This window comes from Mustela lutreola, chromosome 1 (assembly GCF_030435805.1).
Source record: "Mustela lutreola isolate mMusLut2 chromosome 1, mMusLut2.pri, whole genome shotgun sequence".
In the NCBI taxonomy this organism is placed as follows: domain Eukaryota; kingdom Metazoa; phylum Chordata; class Mammalia; order Carnivora; family Mustelidae; genus Mustela; species Mustela lutreola.
The window spans coordinates 288,766,940-288,785,021 of NC_081290.1; the positions used below are offsets into that span (position 1 = coordinate 288,766,940).

An 18,082-nucleotide genomic window follows, 5' to 3' on the forward strand; every position below is an offset into this window, starting at 1 on the left:
TAAAAAGCACTTTGAGAAGCGGAAGCGGAAAGGCGGGCGGCCCGTGTCCGTGAGGCTGCAGCAGCTCAGAGGGGCAGAGTCGACCTCAGGAGAGACACGCAGGTGCGGGCGAGACCGCGGAAGGCAGGCGCAGGCCCCGGCCGGCGATCTCAGCGGCGCTGCCACGCGAGTCCGGTGGAGAAGGACTGTCTTCCCGACACGGGTTGGTAGCCAGTGGCTGAACCATGGGATGTTCGTTTGCCGAAAGATACAGTGAAATGCTCGGCTTGCGACGCTGAGCAGCGTCAGGTCTGGGTGCGCGGCAAGACGCTAGAAGCCCCTGAACGAAATGTCAGCGGCGGCCTCTGTGCCACGGCTGGGCCGGGCTTCCGGACGCAGCGCCAGAGGCACGGTCCGTAGAACAAGCCCATCAATTAGACGCCACCAGAATTAAAACCTGCAGCCTCAGCGCCTCGGAAGACGCGCGCAGGGGAGGGAAAGGCAAGCGCAGATGCGGGGCGTCTGCAAGCCGCTGAGCTGAGAGGGCTCGCGTCCAGGATGTAAAAATAACTGCGGCGGCTCCAACCGGAGGAAAACGTGCCGATTTAAAATCGGGGACAAAGGAACAGTCCCGTCACCCGTCACGGAAATGCGCATGAGGGAAAGGAGCGCGTGAGGAGACGGCGCGTCCGGGGAGCTCGGGCCACAGCCAGTCCTCACCTCAGGGCACCGCAGCTGCCAGGACGGGCTCCGGCCCCCATGGGCAACAGGTGGGGGCCCGGCCGGCTTGGGGCTGGGGGCGCGCAGGGAGACAGCTGCTTCGGAGGACGGTTGGGGGTTCTCAGCCGCGGGAGCGAGCACCTTCCCGGGGACCCGACTCCCGCCCTGGGTGTGACAGAGACACGGGGGCTGTGGCCAAGAGGCTCCATGACGGCCGCTTCCTTGCAGCAGCCGGACCTGGACGTGCCCGGACCCAGCCCGCCATGCCCCTCGAGGCGACGGAGAGAAGAACCCACTGTGTTCAGCGATCCCACGTCTCTGAAACCGGCAGAGCATGCGCGCGGGCAGGAGGACCGGCGGGCAAGCCGGCTGGGGGGCCGGGCGGCGGGAGGACGGTGGCTGAGGGCACGAGGAGCCTTTGGGGTGACGGTGCGTCCCTCCTGGTCGCGCTGACGGTTTCGTGGGTGAACACATGTCAACGTTTGTAAAATTACACACTTCACGTGTAGCTCACTGTACCCACGTGCGCCTCCGTAAAGATCCCCTTAGCACATTTTTACTGTTAAAATACACGTGACGGGACATTTACCCTCTGAGCCACATGCACACGTGGCACAGCTCGGCGGCTGTCACGCCGTCTCCCCGCCGCGCAGCGCGCACCTGCGTCCGGGTTCTTCCGAGGCGAGGCCTTGAGCAGGAGGCCCCGTCCGCGTCCACGTCCGCGGAGAGGCTGCTCCTCGGCCTCCGGAGTCGGTCCTCCCTGCTCAAGCACGCGTCGGAGTGAGGACCGCGGTCTGAGTGTCCCCGGCGTGCTTCTCCACACTCCTCCCGCGCTCTCTGGCCAAGCCTGACCTTCGAGCTGAATGTCAAGTTGAAAAGTCTCATTTTGAACATCACGAGACAAACGTTAACGATTCTGTGAGGGTTACTTTCGTGCGTCAGCTTGTTGGGCATCTGGGGAGACGAACATTTAAAACCGTGGACTCTGAGTAAAGCAGGTTGCCCTCCGCGGTGTGGGGGGGCCTCATCCAGTCGGCCGAAGGCCTGGATAGAACAAAGACTAACTCCCCCGCCAGAGGCATTGCCCCGCAGACAGCCTCCTGTGCTTGCCGGGTCTCCTGGGTCTCGGGCGGGCCCTGCAAGGTCTGGACTCGCCGGCGCCCACGACCGAACGAGGCTCCTCTTTCAGAGATGTGGCTGCCCGTATTTATCTCTGCTTCTGCCGGCTCTGCTCTCTGGAGAGGGCTGACTGATACGACTCCCAGGGAAGGCTGGAGGCCCGCATTCCCAGGGAGAAGGGAGCCCGCTCCTGCAGCGGTCCTCGCGGGGCCCCAGCAGTGGGCCGTGCGTGCGTGGCGTGAGAAAGCGGCCAAGGACACAGCTGCTCGGAGGCCGCCGTCCCAGGGAGAGGTTTCAGCGCGCGAGGGCCGGGGAGGCCGGCCAATGTGAGGGGCCCAGGCTGTCCGCGGAGACCCGGGAAGGGGCCACGTGGTCGGGGGGGAACAGCACGCCGGCCTTGACTGACTCACCGTGACCCGCTGTACTTTTCCTGCTGCCAGAAGAAAATGTGCTTGGCTCTGCCGGGGCTTACCTCATCTGGATCCGTTACCGACGTCCGCGCACAGGTCTGATGCAATCGGCCCTCGGAGATGACGGCCCCGGCCCCTCGTCGCCTGTGACCCTGGACCACCTGTGACCTTGGGCTGCCTGCGACCTTGGGCTGCCTGCTTGGTTTCTGGGAGCCTCAGTCTCCTCACACGGGAAACGGGGCCGGGGCGCAGACGCGGGCCTGGGGCTGGTCGCGAGGCCGTCTGGCATAAGTGGGCGACAGGAGTCCGCCCAGGGCAGGCAGGACCGAGGGGATGGGGACAGGACGGATGAGCACCCACCCTGCGACGGCCCGCCCATGCGAGGGACCCCCGCCCCTCGTCAGAGCCCCACACTGGCTCCTCCCAGGGCCGCCGCTCTGCCCAGAGGCCCCAGCGTCCGTGGCAGGTCCTTCTTGCTCTGTCCGCGCTGTCAGCGCGCTTGACGGGGGACCCGCTCTTGCTTCCAGCTCAGGCCTGCAGAGTGACCGCAGCTTCAGGCTCACTCCTGTAGTGCCCGCAGCACACCCCCATCCCGGCCCAGCTGTGCTTCCCTACGCGCTCGGGCCGTGGGGCGCCGTGCAGTGCCGGGGCCGTGCCCAGATCGTGCGTGTGTGTCTGCCCGTCTGCGTGTCTGTCTGTATCTCTGTGTGTCTGTGTCTGTGTGTCTGTGTCTGCGTGTCACTAGGACCCTGTCATTGTCACCTCACTGAACCCAGCAATTATGTTCTAAAATAAAAGAATGAGCCCCACCCCCGTAACCACTGGCTTAGAACCCTGCTCCCTGGCGGGGACGGACCCAGCACCCCGAGCGGTTCACCTACGTGATCCGGGTCCCTCCTCTGGAGCTGGAACTATCGGCCCTCCCGGCCTAGCATCCAGGCCGCAGCCGGGCTCCAGGGCACGGACTTCTGGGTCTTTATGGGAGGACGGAGATGCCCGTGAAGACCAGGGCCACGTCTCCGTCTCCCCGCCTTATGGCCTGCCACAAGCGGGTGTCGGGAACGTGTGTGCCCTGATGGGCGTGTCTGCGCAGCTGCGCTTGGGCCGGAAGCAGCACCTTCTGCAGGTGCGTCCGCTCCTCTGAGAGGGGGTCGCTCGGCGCAGGTGGAGACCGAGGCCGGCGCCTTTCAGCCCCGGGCCTGGACAGTTTCTGCATGTGGACTTGGCTCAGGACGCAGCAGCAGCCCCAGAAAATGGGTATTCAGGGGTCACAAAGGACACTTTCGGGTTTCCGTGTCAGCAGGCCCCGGGCCCCCAGGAAAGCTACACGTGAACTTCCACCAAGGTCAGAATGACTTCACCAAACCTCAAAACACGGGCTCTATTTCTGCCGAGAACTGTGCATCTGCCTCGTCAGCAAATAACCTAAAGGAAACATTTCAGTCTAAAGATAAGAGGAGAAATCTCCCCGGGTTTCCATCCCAGAGCTCTGCAGCCGCAACCTCGCACGTCCCGAGCACACGACATCGAGTGAGGCCTTTGTCCTGAAAGTTTGTGAGTCTTGGTGCAACAGAGACTGTCGATAACCCCGAGTCCTCCCCCTTCCCCAAGCCCCCCATCCCGGGAAACCATGCAGCCTGAGCTGGCCTCACCCCGGCTCCAGCTCCAGAGAAACCCTCTTCCTCTCTTGAAAGAAATTTTAAAGGTTTCTCTCGTTTTGTGTCGATGGAGTCCCCGGCCAGGTCTGCCTTCACGGCAGGAAGGTGGCCGAGGACGGTCGGGAAAGGCTGGGTGCCTCCTCCACGGCTCGTGCGGCCACTGAAATCAGAACGCCGTGTAATTTTCCTGTGTCACAACGTGTTATTCTGTGCTTGATTCTTACTCAACCGTCTGAAATGAAGAAGTGACTGTGAGGGTGTGGGCCACACAGAGGCAGGGCCGAGCGGGACACCGGCTCCAAGCTGGTCCTGGGGGTCACGGTCACCCACAGGACGCAGGACCACGTCCCCTGCTGTGGAGTCCGTAGCACCAGTGTGGGGTTTGGACGCGAAGAAGACCCCAAGGACCCCGGCTCTGTAGCAGCGGGAGGCTCGAAACCCCGAGTTAGCAGAGCAGACCCCGGCGGGATCCACACACAACTCACAGACTGGAGGACACTGGATGGGTCAGGACGATGCACTGAGCCAGGCCATGAGCAGGAGGAGGTGCCTAGGCCAGACAGTGGGGATGGTCAGTGACTAGACCACACTGCCCTAAGCAGCGGGGCCCAGGGTCCCGCAGGAGCCACGACCAGGTGGGGGACACGGCCAGGCTGAGGGAAACCGACCACCCCCGCGGCTGCCCAGGGCCCAGACACTGTCCTTGGTGCTGCCACACAGCGGGAGGCCGTCTCGGGCCCTCCCCAAATGTCCACCTCAGACGGCAGGGCCCCCCCGCACCCCTCCCCTGCGTCCCCGGCCCTCCCCGGAGCCCGACGCGGGGCAGCGCTCTCGGGGAAGCCGCCGGCAGCAGCCCCGGCCTCGGCCCTCGCGGGGCCCCGGTCCCCGCAGACCCCTCTCCCCGGAGAGAAGCTCCCCGCGCGGCCCGAGGTGGGTGGAAAGTCAGAATTGCTTCCTTAATTGGTATTTTCCAGTTGAGAGAACATCCTATGCTTTTTTCACTTGTGTCATTGAATTACCAAATGTTTTCGTTTTTGAGAAGACCTGAAATTGCGGAGATCTGGGGGATTTAGGGAAGGAATGCAAGACCAATTTTGCCTAATTACGAAATGTCTCGGCGGTCACTCTGACGTGTCCCAGAGTAGGCGATGCAGACCGCCGGGCCTCCCCGGGGGTGGGGGGCCCGGGCTCTGGCACAGACGCTTACCTGACGTCCCGGGCCCGAATCTGGTTTACATCGAGAAATCAGACTGTTTACAGGACACCGCGTCTGTCTCTCCCTCTCCTTCCCTTTCATTTGGGGTAATGTTCTGCAGGTCTGCGGGGTCCCCGGGGACCGTCTGCGCCATCACGCGAGGCTCGCCATCTCCGAATACGGCCCCATCTGGGGGACGCATCAGCCCCCGGCCGGGCCACCCGGGTGGTCAGCGGCAGCCCGGGCCGGCCGTGCAGGTAGAGACAACGCAGCCGGCCGTCGGCCCGGGGAGCAGGCCCCAGGAGGAGGCCGGGAGGCCTTCGCCAGCCCCCGCGACCAGCGTCGTGGCAGGACGCTGGACACCATGGCCGAAGCCTCTGGGGCGTCCTGAGAGCAGAGGCTGGAAGGGGCGGCGGGACCCGGGGTTGTCCACAGACCGAGCGAGGGCCCCGTGCACTGGGGACCCGGGGTCCACAGCAGTGACAGCGAGCGCAGGGGCGTGTGGGGGTCGGGGCAGCCCGAGAGGAATGGCCGGGGGTCACAGAAGGGGCCCTGGGAAGGCACGGCCACAGAGGGCTCACAGGGTTCCTGTCCCCTACGGCAGGCCCCGACCTCTCTCCTCCGCACCTGCCCGTCCGAGCCGCTCTGCCCTCGGGCGGCCAGAACCACGGGCTGCCGGGCTGCTCCTGGGGCCGCTGGGCTGCGGGTGTGGCGAGAGACGCCTGCGGCTGTCCCCAGACTCCCGGGAACCCCTCCCCACCAGGCCAGGCGTCCACTGGCTGCACCCGGCCCCAGAGGCCGACCTCAGGCCCTCCTTCTCCGGGGGCTGGACCGCACCTCTCCTTCCAGTCCACGTCCCGCCACCGTCCCCTCCCCTGTGACAATCGCCCCCTTCCTCCTCTGTCACCTGGGAGCGCGGCCCCTCCCGCAGTTAGCTGGTCCTCTGTGGTCCTCGGGACAACACGTATTCTGCCCTCCCCGACCAGGGTCCCTGGGCCGTGTGCTGCCTCCCCTGGGCCTAGTGTCCCTCTCACCCTCGGATGCCGGGCAGCACGACCGCAGGGGCCGGGGCGCCGGGGCTCTCCGGACTCGGGCCCCCTCCTCACGCTCCTGGGGGCCAGTGCTCCCTCTGCAGACCCCCACTCTGTACCAGGGGACCCCTCCGGCCCCACACGCTGCCGAACGGGACGTCCTCGTGTCTCTGTCCTCAGGCTGCTGGACACGCTCAGGTGGTCCCATGCCCAAGGGCGTGACCCCACCGGTGCTTCAGACCCACGATTCTTCCGGCACCATCTGGGACACCCAGCTGTGTCTGGACCGAGTCGCCGTGCTCCCACGAAGCTTGTCTGAGCTTCAGCCCCCCGCCCTGTGACCGTCTACTGAAGGCCTCACACCCCACGGGAACACCCAGGTCGGGGAGCACAGCGTCCTCCGCCGGGCACCTCCACATGCCGGCTCAGGGCAGTGGGTCCGCAGACAGCGTCGTCTACTGCGTCCTGTCAGGCACGGACACCCCCCCCCCCAATTCCAGCACTCAGTGGTCGGCGGGGACACCCAACCTCCCCGGACCCTGACTGTCTGCAGCTCCCCGTCCAGAGACCCAGACGCGTCAGCCCGTCGGCCACCATGGCTCAGGGGACAGAAGACACTGCCTGAGCCCGGCTGCCCCTGCGTCCCGGCCCCACGGGTCTAAGGCTCTATCCTGGGGTAGCTGTGACCCGGACCCGAGTCCTGTCTGGCTGCCGCCCCCTTCCCTCGGAGTTTGTGTGGCTCCAGCTGCCCCCTCACACACAATCACGACCCGGGGACGGGGCCGAATGCCGCCTCTCTGTCGTGGGAAAGCACGGGATGTGCCGAGCTGGACGGTAGTCTCAGCACCTTCTGACCTGCGGCTCTGACCAGACGGTTCCAGGTCTCCCGCTCGAGGTGGGGGTGGGGGGGGGACGTTCCCTTTTGCTCCTTTCTGGCGGGTCTGGTGCTTGAATCCTCAAGCTCTCCTGCAGAGCGGGCGGCAAGCTTGCACGTCGCGCCGAGCTGGCCTTTTCCCGCACTCGGGCCTGGCGGCTGCGAACCCAGCTCGGGCGGTTTCTCAGAGCCTGTGTTTGCTTTAATGACGGAGCGGCACGTGCTCGGGGGGACGGAGGCCAACCGTGCCTCCATGTGTGAAGTCGCAAGAGGAAGCCCCTGTCTTTTCTCAGCGGCCACGCGGACGGGCGGGCGGAGAACGATAAACACGGGTCACCGGCGCTGATGCAGAGACGCGGTGTGCATGGTCGTGCGGGGGCTGAACCTGTCATCGCCCCTCCGGCCTGTCACGGCTGGGAAGGGCCCCTCTCCGTCATTCCGGAGCACACACGCATCCTGCAGGCCCCCGCCCCGCTGACCCACCGTGGCCTGCAGCGGCTGTCGGCGGCCGTGGGGAACACTAAGGCTCGTCTCGGTGTCCAGAACCGGTGGCTTCGTCCCAGAGAAGGTTCTCGAGGAAAAGCAATCCTTGGGCCGGTGGGACGCTGTGATTCTGGATGTAGGGCCGATGACCGCAGCCTGGCTGGAGGCCCTGTGTGTCCCCCTCTCCCCTGCCCTGCCGAACCTACAGTAGGGAGCCTGGAACCCAGCCCAGCGTCCTGCGCATATGGGCAGCGGTGTCCTGGCAAACCTTGGCCTTCAGGGAACACCTGAGACCTGGATGCTGACAGAATGAAGCCTGTAATTCACGTCCTGTAGCGTTGCGGCTGCGCAGGCGGTGGTGGGCTCCGTGGGCCCGAGCATCCATGCATGTCCTTGTGCTCCAGACCGCAAGATCTGACAGTCCCCTGACGCTGAGCCCTTTCTCTAGCCAGTCACACAGGAGACTCCGTGGGGGGGAGTCGACTGCAGTGTGACCACCCAGGGGCTGCCTGTGCCCAGGCTGGGGGATGAGTTAGCTCACTGTCCGCTTCTGCTGGCTGCACGCTTACTGTCCAGCGGGGCAGGGGTGGACACGGGGTGCCAGATGTGCTGTGTGCTATGCTGCTGTTGGCTACAATGTTCCCGGCTGTGGGCACAGCCCGGGGCCCATTGTCATGGTGTTCCCAGCCCTGCTGGGCACCTGGGGGTGAAGAATGGGCCGCCAGCGAGAGAGTGTGGGTTTCCGGGCAGCAGGGAGTCTTTTGTCTGACCTGGGATGGATGGGCGCTGGCCAGAGCAAGATCCTTCTGGCAGGAGTAGCAGCTTCCTGTGTGATACCGGTGGCCAGAGGCTGTGGGCCACAGCGAGTGTGGCTGTCTGTTGGCCTCTGAGTCCGATGGTACCTGTCACCAGCACAGATCTTCCAAACCACCAAAGACATTTTTCAGTTCTCCTGTCCCTCAGCGCCCAGTCACCCTCTCAGCCGCCTTTCCCCCAAACAGACCCCAGCCCGGCTCCCGGCTCTCTGCTCCGGCCTGGCCCCCGGCTCTCTGCTCCGGCCCGGCTCCCCGGCTCTCTGCTCCGGCCTGGCCCCGGGCTCTCTGCTCCGGCCTCCTTCAGCTGCTTCTCCTGGTCTCCTGGGCATGGAGCTCCTCAGGGCCTCACTGCTCCCTCCTGCTCCTGCTTCTCCCCCCCCCTTTCCGTTCTCTCCCCCTCCCCCTTCTGGCCCCGTCCCTGCTCTTCTGTCCTTGTCATCGGTGCGTCCAAGAGCCGACACCACCCCCGAGCCCACAGCGTGAGCACAGCCCACTCCGTGCCTGGCACTCCGGGCGCCTCTCAGACACGTGCGTCCCCGCACACTGTCCGGCCACCTCCCCGCATCGTGGGAGCAGGTGCCCCTGGCCCCTGGTGAGTAGCCGGCCCGCTTGTCCTGCTGGGGACGAGCTCACTCCTGCTCCAAGATGCAGTCTCAGAGCTGGCTGACGGCCCCCTCCAGCCATCACAGCCACCATCACCTGTAAGGCGCCCGGGCACTTGGCGGGTCCCCCTATCCCTCCTCTTCTGTCTTCACAGGGCAGCGACGGGGCTTCTAACCAACCCGAGCTGGCCCCCCGCGCTCCCCTCTTCCAAGCCTCAGTGGCTCCCGCTGTACTTAGAATAAAAGCTAAAAGCGTCGGAGACTAGACCGAGGACTGTGATGGGGTTTTCTCCTGGGGACTGTGTGAATGAGACCACAGGGGACGGGCGCGACGGGCCTCCAGGGGGTGCATCTCCCAGAACAGATCCGTGGTGCGGCTTTCCTTCCTTCCCTATATTTTACTGATAAATAAAGTGAGTTAATTTGGTGTCCAAGCCCGAGGCCGTGGCTCTGTATCTTTCTGTTAAATGTGTATCTGGTCACACTCGGCCCCTTGGGCTCCTGGCGATGGCAGGTGCGGTGACGACACGCAGGCGTGTGTATTTACCTTGTCCCACTGTCCCCGCACATGGAAACACGTCTCGGTCCCGCTGGGGGACGGCGGCGCCCACAGCCTCCAGCCCCCGGGGCTACCGGCTTTGGGCCAGCCAGACTCGCCAGGACCTTGTCGAGGACTGAACACCAGCCCTCCGTTCTGTCAAAATCTCTGGATTTTCTTTCTTTCCTGTTTCTTTAATGTATGCCTTTCTCTTTACCCATTCACTTCCTTTTTCTTTCCTTCTTTCTTTCTTGTACTATTATTTTTTATTTATTTATTCGGTTAGAAACTGTGTCTCCAATTCACCTATGAACTGTTTTAACTGAGCGGGAGGGTCCCAGGCGGGCGATGTCTCGCAGCCCGACGAGATCCCCTTACTCTGTGAATCGCTGTCTTTACGGAAGTACGGTCCGGTTGGGGCTACGAGATGACATGGTGGCAAATGGGCTCTTGAAGAGGGAGGGCTTCTGTGAGCTCCCTCGGGTCCCCACCGAGCGCGGACAACGTGAGCCGGTGTTGGGAGCAAACTCTCGCCGCGTTGCGAGCTAGGGTGGCCACGTGCGCCGATACCCCTCGTGTGTCTGCAGACCAGGAATTCTCTCGGCCGCGTGTGTCGGTGCGGCTCGTTCCGTCCCATGGTTGCACATGTTCCCTCACGTAGGTGTGTCACGTGCTTGAAAGAATCACCCGATTGGTGGAAAATCACGTTATTTCCAGATCGTCTGTTTTGTATTGTTTTGCTGTTTCCATGACACGTAGTGCGGCGGGGCAGACATCCGCGTTTGGGAATCACACGGACACGCTTCGGCGAAGACTGAGATCCAATATGGGCTTGAAGAGCCGGAGGATATCTGCAGTTCAAATTAAAAAGACGAAAACAAAAGGACTAGTGGAAACAGGGACATGATGTAAACAGGAAATTCACGTGTGAGAAGAAACGCTGATGGCCGGGGCCATCGCAGAGAGCCCAGGGGGTCGCACACGTGCGAAGGAAGCCGCAAGCGAGCTCATCCATCCTGGGTTGATGGGGGCGCGGGGGGTCCAGTCTGTCACAGCCGAGAGGACAACCTACGTGTCCCGGTGCCAGGCCTTCTGGTCGCTTTCACACATCAAGTGTCCAGAAACCCCTTGGGCTGGGGCTGACCGGGCAACCCAGCGGTCGGAGTGAGTTCGAACGTCTACGAGTACTTTGTCAATAGCAAACAAGAGGTCAGGCCACAAGCCTTCCACCCGGGCACCCCACGTGCAGGCTGTTCCCTTCTTCCACACGCGCCACGAGCCCCACCAGCACCAGCCCCAGACCCAAGGCACCCGCCCAGCAGCACAAGCACCGGGATGAAGAGTGATGGTGACTCTCCAGGAAAGTCTGATTTCATCCTCGTCTTAGGGACGACGCGTTGGGTCTCGTAGTTTTAAATCGCGCTTCCACTGGCCTCTGAAACCAAGCGCACAGCTTCTTCCTGCCTTCGTTTGACCCTGGGTTTTGTTATAAGTGGGTATTAAGTTCTCTAAAGTGCTTTTGGGGTTTAGGTAGAGAATACTCGTTACGTCATTTGGTTTTCCAGCAACCAGCTGTCTTTCCTACTGGTTCCATCACATCTTTGCAGGGACGCCCCTGCGGTGTACCCTGCGCGTGAGGGCCAGTAGCATCTCCCCACCACGAAGGACCAAGGAGCCAGATCCTTCGTGTCGGCGGCTGGGGACAGGTGAGCTCAGCAGACCAGCCCTCGCTCAATGTGCACCCACACCTACCGGCCTTCCCCAGACAGCCGTGGCCTTCCACGGGCATGGAACTGTCTGGACACTGCTGAGCCCAGATTCCTGGGGGCAGAGCACAGCAGGGCCGTGTACCGGTTAGAGCTGGGGGTATGGGAAAATGACAAATGATCGACCGTCAGCTCAAACCCAGCTCAGGGCAGGCCCAGCACCGACCTGCGATCGCGTCCTCAGTCGCCAGACCCCCCCGCAGGAGGAGAATTTCCCGAGCGGGTGAGGCCCTAGAAAGCAGGCTGGCACTAAAAGGGCTACAGTCTGCTTGTTTGGGCTAATTTTCAAAATAACGAATGTGTCAAAATTTGAGTTTGGTGCGGGTGGGCTTTTGAGCTAAGGGATCACGGCCCGAAGGGAAGAAGTGAACATCCCAGCGGCCATGACCCAGAGACCAGCACAGGGTCCCTCTCCCGACGACCGCACAGCCCCTTCCCAGAGTCTGGTCTGCGCGGGGCTAATGGTTCTGTGCCCAGCAAAGGCCCAGCTGAGAGACGGCGCGGCCCGGGTAGAGCCGAAGCTGCAAGTGGCACGTGGCGTCTGGGCTCTGTAGGCCGCCGGACATACAGCAGGACGGGGGCTCTAGGGCCGGCCAGGGAGGGCCTGGGCCTCGGAGTCCGGCTGCATGATGGCCGCACGAGGAGGACCCCGCGTTTGACGGGCACGCACTTGCTTCCTTCCCAACACCGCGAGAGCCGACGAGAGACCCGAGCTCACTTCACCCTCTTGCCAGAGCCACAGCCCGATTCGAGCTGTGCTGTGTGGGGTCCCAGGCCACCGACTCAAGACGAGGTAAACAGACAAGCAGACAAGGGCTATCACAGGCCCAGGGACCTCTCGCCCAGGTGCCCATGCTTTTGCCCTCCGGGGGGAGGGAGGGACACAGACCCAGGGGACCCTTAAGATGCCTGATGCTATTCCGTGGGCTCACTCCGAACCTGCTGACGGGGTGCCCGGTTCGTCCTGTCTGAACTCGCAGCTCGGGGTTCAGGACAACGACTCCTCACCGAAGGTCAGAGGCTGAGGGCAGACAGAGCAGGCGAAAAGGAAAGACAGGGGACACACTGACAATGCCTACAGCGTGCACATCCGGGGGAGGGGGCGGGTCAGGGCAGGTGGCTGGGGAGATGGGGCCCGGCATCCTGACCCAGGAGGCAAACGATGAGCCTCCAGGAAAACCTGGTGCTTCTCAGGTCAGCCTGCTCTGAGGGGGACGCCCAGCTCAGCACCTCATGGGAAAACCCAGTCACAGCTCCCCAAGGGCCCGCTGCCCCATCTCCCGCAGCCCTGCCATGTGGACGGCCCTCCCCGCCCGCCCAGGCGGGTACCCCCCAGGCCAGCGTCCCCTGCCACCCCTTCCCGGGACCCTGAGGCCCCGGAGCCGCTTTCTTTCGCCAGACAACAGTGCCATCTGGTGGCCGGCTCTGCCCCGATGCCTCTCCTCTCCCGTCTCCATTCCAGAACCTGTGTCCACAGTTGCACCAGACCGTCCAGCCTCCAGGACAGCTCAGTTCTGGGATCAGGAAATCCAATCTCCCCTTTGGGCTTCAGGTTTGCTAGATCCCACAGTCTTAGGAGCTAATTCCTTGAGGTAAACTGAGGGAGAGAGTGTGCCTGCGTGCCGACAGCACATACACACACCACCGGCCCGTGTCTCTGCAGAACCCGGATCCACCCTCATGCACACGCAGAAACAACAGTGAGAAGGTCCATGTGGACGAGAGCCGGGCCGGGCAGGGGCCACGGTGCCTGAGGGTAAGGGGAGAGCGTGGGGGTGCGGCGGGTGCCTGGGCCTGGGACGCACTCCCGAATGCAGACTCCTTCGGGAAACCTAGCAGCACGCATCTGTCGGGTGCCACTGAATACCTCCCCCGACCCAGTTGCGGACGAACCCGGGGGCCTGTGGTGGGGCTCTAGATATTGTGATTTGGTGCTTTTTCTGAACTGTGGGCTCTCCGCTGGCAAAACAGGAAAGAGAGAGTGCTGTTTCTCACGATCCGGAGCAGCAGGGAAACTCTAGGTGAGCCCTGTGAGCTCTGACCTATGACCGCTGGAAACAGGCTTGCAAGCAGGTGGCAGGACATGAGCCCGTCTGGGAGCCCAGGCGTCCGACGCTGAATGTGCCTTGCGTGGACCGTGTGTGCTCTTTCTATCCCTCCCAGGGTTCTGCTGATTATTGACGCATTAGAACCGGCTTGGAGTCTTGTACTGATCATTAACGAGCTATAGCACCCGCAGGCGTTTCTTGTCGGGCCTCTGGCCTGGTGATCTCGAAGGCAGGATGAGTCTGAGGCCCGTGCCCTGCTGAGAGCAGTGGAGGAGAGCTTCAGCCTGGAGAGACCTGCAGGAGCTGGGAGGTGGGCCAGGGGCACAGACCCCGAGAGGACAGAGCTCAAGACATGGGTCTGAGGGGAGCAGCCGGGGTGGCCCCACCATCCCAGGGACGGGAAACAGGCGCTGATGGATTCGGCCACAACCGCAAACCTGAGGCATCGGCTGGTAGGCAGGAAACCGCCCGTATGCCTCTGCTGCGCCATGCAGAGAGCCACCCATCGCTGTCCGGGTCCTCGGGCGGCCGCCGCAAACCCAAACAGCTTCTGGTTTTCCCCCAAAAGGAAGGAGTTGGTGCTCAAGAGTCGCAGAGGCTCGCGGACCGCACTGGCCTTCTCGCCGCCAGAGGGCGCAGCGCGCCAGCTCCCCGCCCTCCCCCCACCACCCCCCCGCACACCCGCAATGTGGGCTCAGAGGCTGTCCCCGGGCCGGTGGGCATCCAGGCCAGCGTGACTGCCAGCGAGGACAGCTGGGCTCGCCTGCAACCAGAGCTCTGAGTTACTGACCGAGGCTGGGCTTCTCCCCAACCCTGTCTGTCTGTCATCCTTCCCCACGCTTCCGCATTCAGTGGGACTATAAAATTCAAACCACCTTTTATATCATTTCAGAGACCAGCAAAACCTCAAGCTAAAACACAATTGTTTGGGGGCGCTTTTACATTCAGAAATCAGGAATCCGGAAAGGTTACCCCTCCTCACAAGACAGAGGCTTCCTTCCCCGGCCATGACTGTCCCCGGTGCGCCAGGCCTGGGACGCCGCCGCACCTCTCCTGCCCCTTAGCACATGTCCTCCCGCGCCCCGTCCCCCCCGGAGGGACAGCAAGCGGCAGGTGGCAGGGACTGGCTCTCGGCAGGAGCCCGACAGTACAGATTTCCAAGCAAGTATACGTTTCTGTAGATACAAAGTTTCAAACTTAATGTCTATAGATACAAGGTTTCAAACCTAATGTCGTACAAAGTTGCCGAGGCCCACCCGGAGACAGGGCTTTCGGCCTCTGCAGCTCTACCCATCAGGCAGCTGAAAAGTCGGGTCCCTGCGTCCGAGCCCCCGCGAGCTGCTGTCAGGTCTGGGGCGTGAGGCCGGGGCCTCAAAGGCGGACAGGCCGCTGCTCTGAACATTTAGTCTCACTGTGGCTCACCGACCCCCCACTTTCCTTCAGAGTGAACCAGCCAGATTTTGGTATTTTAATGTGCACGGAGTTAAGAAGGCATCCTTGGGACGTGATAAGCAGATCGGGAGCCTTTGAAACTGCCTGTGGAATCTCTGCAATGCACGCGGCTAAGTGCGGAGAGACTGGGCACAGGCCGTCCGAGCCAGCGAGGACTCGGAGCGGGTGGTCCCCCCCCCAGATGTCCCCGGACCTGGGGGGCATGACCCCCATGGACACAGCCCGGCCCTGAGTCATCCCGGCTTCCTTCTGGAGCCAGAGCCGTGGGGCAGGAGGGGACCTGGGGGAGCCTGGCCTGCAACTCTGACGGCCGCTTCAAAGACACCCACCTCCGGCTTATCACATCGCCAGCTCGGCGGCCGAGATAAGGAGCCCAGCCGCCTACCCGCAGAATTCCGCTGGGGAGAAAGCGGTGGGTGAGCGGGACAGCGCGCTGCCCGGCTGCATTCCCCTGCTGCTCCCTCCTCGCCCCGGTCCCACTGTCATGCCTTTCATACACCGACAAAGAGTGACCCCGTGAACCCTCAGCCCCCACCCCCAGCCCCAGAGTTAGAGACCGAGGTCCATGCTGCCTCCCTCTCCTCTCCCCACGACCTTGACCTGTGGCCCCAGATGTGCCTACGCCCTCCAGGGCCTGTGAGTCAGGAAGCTTCCGTAGAGCCCCCTGATGGCTCTAGCTCAAGTGTGTCCTGTCATCGTGAGAAGGACCACTGGGGCCCGTCCAGCCATGACACTCGCCCCCATGGGAAAAGGCGTCTAGTGGCCCCCCACCAGTATTGCGGGCGCACGGGAGGGCCCAGGCATCCCCAGCATCACTACCCAGGCTGAGACCCACAACACGCAGGCAGCTGGTAGCGACCCCCCGACAGGAGCACCGGCGGGCTGCGGGGTCTCTCCTGAGTCAAAGACCTCGCCTGCCCAGAGCCAGCTCCGGTGAAAGGCAAACCAGGACAAGACTGAGGGCTCTAAACAGAAGCCCAGACCCACCAGGGCAGTGAGAATGCAGAATGCAGAGCCCTGGGCTGTCCCGGGCGCCCCGCGAGACCGAAGCTGAACCTGAATGACACTGCCCCGTCCCCAGTGGGCGTGGAGCTGTCCGCAGTGCCCGTCTGCTGCCGCGCCCGGTGCCGGTCATGGTCAGCCATGCTCGAAACCTTCAACTTTGGGGCACCTGAGGCTCAGTGGGTTACACGTCTGCCTTCAGCTGACTTCGGGGTCCTGGGATCGAGGCCCACATGGGGCTCTCTGCTCGGCGGGGAGCCTGCTTCTCCCTCTCCCTCTGCCCCTCCCCTCCTCGTGCTCTCTCCCCCTTCTGTGTCAAATAAGTAAGTAAATAAATAAAGATTTAAGAAGAAGATGGTGACAAGGAGGAGAAGCGGGAGGGGGAGGACTTTCCGACTTTGCTGGGCCCCCAGGGAGCTTATTGTGTCACGGACAATTCTCTTTCTCGTCCGGTTTCCTTGGTTTCGTCACTTTCTCCCTAATGCTGGGCTCACCACCAAGAGCTCAGCGCGGGGCACCTGCTCACTTGCCTGATGAGGCGCCTTTCCGTCCTCTCGATGCCCCCGGGGATGCAAGGCCCCCACTAAGCACGGCCTCCGCGGCCTCTGCTGCGCTGCCCGTTCATTGTCACTCAGGTTCAAAATATTTTTTTTAATTTCCGCTGAGACTCCCTCTTTGACACTCGGGCTACTCCGAGGTGTCTGGTTTGGTTTGGTTTGTCTAGTTTGGTTTCCAGTTCGCTAGGGAGAGGTTCGTGCTGCAGATGTCAAGGTTAATTCTGCTGCTTTGGGAGAGGCAGTCGTGAGACCCCCACGCGGCCGCAGGAGGTTGGGCCACGGCCTGGAGGCCGTCTTCCCGGGGGTAAGGAGCCCCGCGCCTGTGCTGGTCTCGTCACCTTGGGGGGGACTCTCTTTCCCTGTTCCAGACTCACTGTGTGTTCCTTGGTTCTGCTTAAGCATGTGTGTCTGGTGGCGTCTGGCCAGACCTGCTGCTCTCTGGGTCCCCTGTAGGGCGAGGACAGGGTCCTTCTGCGGCAGCACAAGAAGGGTGCGTTCAGGCCAATGGCCCCACGTCAGCTGCCTGGAGGGGACCAGCTGGCCGTGGGGGACCGACAGCCGCTGCTGAGACTGACCCCGCTCTGTCTCTTCCTGTGAGAAGAGCATTGTCCCATCCAGCACGTGACTGCGTGTGTGTTTCTTGGCGATTCCAATACGGCAGGCAGAGGACAGAAGTGCTCAGACGTCTTCTCCCGGTGACGGGAAACAGATGCCACTTGCTCAACACATACTTGATGTGATTTGCATTCTTCTAGGTCTGGTAAGCTTTGTTTTATGGCCCAGAAGATGCTCTATCATGGCAAATGGTCTATGTGTGCTTGACAGGAATGAATTTTCTCAACAAACAAGTAAAAAAAGCTGAAGCAGACCCATAACTACAGAGAACACACTGGGGGGTGCCGGGCGGGAAGGGGCGAGGGGCAAAATGGGTGAAGGGGTTGGGGGAACGCGCTTCCAGCCCGGGAGGGAATGAGTCACAGGGATGAAAGGTCCGGCCCCGGGGATACAGGCCATGGCATGTTCTCTCGGTGGGTGGTGGCCGGCGGCGGCCGCGCCTGTGGGGGCCCAGCACAGCGTACACGCTTGTCACATCCCTGTGCCGTACACCCGCCCCAGTGCTAACGTGGAGGGCTAACTGGACTTCAAGTCTTAAAAACCGTTAAAAGAGAGTAAATTTTCCCTATTGTTGGGAGAAATGCTCTATAAGTGTCGTTAGGTCAAGCTGTCGATGCCGGTGTCAGGTCTTCTTTGCTCCTGTTGACCTCTGCCGAGTGCCGAGTGCCGGCGAGGACCGCGGCTGTTCTCACGGCGGGTCTTCCGGATCAGCCTTTGCCTCTTGTGTTTTGGAGCGCTGTTATTATGTGCCTAGTGTTTGCAATCACTTTGTGTTCTTGGCGAGTTGGCCCCTTTATCGTTGTGTGACATCCCTCTGAGGGTCAACACGGTCTATCTTTCCCCAGCCCCTCACCGCCGGCCGGCCGAGCTGTAGTGCTGAAGTGGGTTTGGGACATCGCCTCTATCCACCAGGACAATCCTGGCCTCCGGCTGTTGTGTCCGGAACATTCACAATTTCAGCGACAACTGGCGTAGATCAAACTCTGTGACTTTGGGTGGCCGTTTGATATTTTTCATGTTTGCCCTCTGTTTCTTTGTTCTTCTTTTTCTGTCTTCTTTAGGTTTAGTTCAGCATTTTTTATGATTCCATGACATGTCTTCTATTGACTTATTTATATCTCTTTTTTCAAAACACAATTTTTAGGGGTTGCCCTAACGTGTACAACATACACTTGAAATGATTTACGTCCACCGGTAAATATTACACGGCTTCATGTG

General features: G+C 62.1%; 1 pseudogene; it reads right to left on the reverse strand.

Moving 5' to 3' along the window:
• Positions 1–7,319: 7,319 nt before the first annotated feature.
• Positions 7,320–18,082, reverse strand: part of LOC131812705 (pinin-like) — a 28,853-nt pseudogene continuing 18,090 nt past the window's right edge.